Source organism: Macrobrachium nipponense, chromosome 11 (genome assembly GCF_015104395.2).
Source record: "Macrobrachium nipponense isolate FS-2020 chromosome 11, ASM1510439v2, whole genome shotgun sequence".
NCBI classification, from domain to species: domain Eukaryota; kingdom Metazoa; phylum Arthropoda; class Malacostraca; order Decapoda; family Palaemonidae; genus Macrobrachium; species Macrobrachium nipponense.
The window spans coordinates 34,802,038-34,804,537 of NC_061087.1; positions in this window are offsets into that span (position 1 = coordinate 34,802,038).

The following is a 2,500-nucleotide window of genomic DNA, read 5'->3' on the forward strand; positions in this document are numbered from 1 at the left end:
TCTTTATTAGAAAGATTCAATTGAAATACAATGAAGGTTGGGAGAATCAGAGAGAGACTATTATTGTCGTGTATTTCAATATAAGGTTGTTCAATCAACATATTATATAATATTTGGATACAATCATTTTACTGTTGTCATAAATGAACATGACTTATTCCCTGGTGACATCTTACTTTCAACTCTGCTTCTGTCATTTTGATTATTCCTACGAAAATTGGTTTTGTCGTACTATTTTGATCCCTATTGAAATTTCTTTTTTTGTATTATTTACGTTTGTCAGTTTCCTATTTTATTTCTACACTTGGAAAAACTATGTTTTACATTACTCTAAGCGAGGGCATTTCTTTGATGTAAAAAAAAGGCGGGGAGCGGGGGGGGGGGGGGGGGGGGGGGCAATTTTGCACCCAAAGTTTGGTAAGATGTAGATTGATATCTAAATCCAACTGAGAAATTGGGACAAGAAATCAGGTATATTCTTATTTACCTCAGCACATGAGATCATTGAATCTATTTATACTTTTGGCTCTGAATAAGGTCATTACTCTGGGCTTCCATAGGTTTCCTTTGTAACCGACCAAAGTGGCTCATCTACAGAAATCCCAAGTTTTGATCAGTGAATTAAAGAATAGATATAACCAAAGGGGAATCACAAACTGTTTCGTGAGGCGTTTTTCTAAATTTTACCAGTTCTGTTTATCTAACAGGCAAGTTTAGAAAGCTAAAATGTTTACTGCAACTTAATGGCCAAGCACTGTTTGTTAGATATAGCTTTCTGAATATGTTTTGCGAACAATAAAATTAAATCATTACTGTACTGTAGGGATATAGATAGCTTCCCGAAAACTCCACGTGTTTTTCATGGATATTAATGGAGAAGCTCCTGATTTCTGACTGTTTAAGCACACCTGGCATGATTATATATAAAATGAGTTTGAATAACATAAAAAAAAGCCAATGAACCGATTGCTATGTTGTTAATAGCGGCCCCATTACTCTTTAAATTTATTTTCATTCTCAGACCAGTGATGTGCTATAACCCAAAAGAGCAAAAGGGGAAATAGACAATCTCTGACCTTAGCCTTATCAATTATTTTTTTTTTAACTGAAGCCAATTGAGTGAAAAGTTATTAATTTAAAAAAAATTAACTATGAAATATAGTAATATTTTCGAGCTGCTACCCGGATAATAGATAAGCCTGTAAGAATTTGTCTTGCTGTTAAAGCAGAGTAAACACTGATTTTCCCATTTTCCTTTCCTGATCCACCACGTTATTTGCTTACTGTTGAATGGCAATGGATAATCTTAACTGAGAAGATCACCTGTATAGCAGAGCATTTCCATAGTTATTCCTACCATACCAGCAACCGTTTTCTGTGGAACTATTATTTCATTCTCATTAACACCTTTCTTTCATAGTGAAGTTAGTTGATATTGTATGGCATATCTTCGTTTTATTTTACTATGTCCCAACAGTCACTGATTAACGAATGCTTTTGATCTTACTTTTCACTTCTTGAACAATTCTGCTGTCCTCGAGAACAAGGCTTGGCTCGATGCAAACACTTCAGCATGCATGAAAAAATCATGTCCTCTAATTCATTCACATATTATATGCTTTACGTTCATGTATGAGGTCATCTGAAATTGAAAATAGAGCCTAATGCATAAATCATTTATATTAATATAAGATTAAACAATATAATCCTTCGATAATGAACGCTTCTAAAATGTGGAAGGAAATTCATATTCCATTTAAAAACTCAGCAAACTGGAGGTTATAGTCAGAAGACAGTGTTGAAGTGAGTTTTGGACCATAAGTCTGCCATATACCAAAATATCTACATTCATTAACTGAAGGACCGCCAAACACAAGAGTTTTATTACCGACTGTTCAAGACGGTTTACAATAACTTAATACACATTACTATTATTATTATCATTATTATTATTATTCTCGCAAAAGCTCTACCGACATGAATTATGAGCAGCTGCTGTGAGAAGCACAAAGGAAATAAAGTGGACGCTTTTTATCTTTTAAAGTAGAATTCAAAAGTAATTAACGTAGTAAAACGACTCACTCAGTTGCGGATGGGCTATTCCGGTCATTCCTAGATAGTGACCCCCAAGGATTTACGGGGGTCGTTATCTGGGATTAATATTTCTTGGGGTCATTATTTTTATAATATTTACAGTATTTTGTTTATACTTTTACGGCATTCCCCAACGGAGTTGTACTAAACACACCGCTAAGGTGGATTCATACCCCCCTTGGGGGTCACTATCTACGAAAGACTGGGTATTTCTTTATAGTCAAAATCAAGTAAAAACTCCAAATAGCAACGGATACATGATTACATTACTAATCAAGATAATAATGATTGATGCATTTCAAGACGACACTGTATGTTTAGTAATTGTTCTTTATATGCAAGGATAATACAGACATTTATACAGTAGTAGTTTGAAGTATAAACTTATATTTTGATTAAGAGTCAA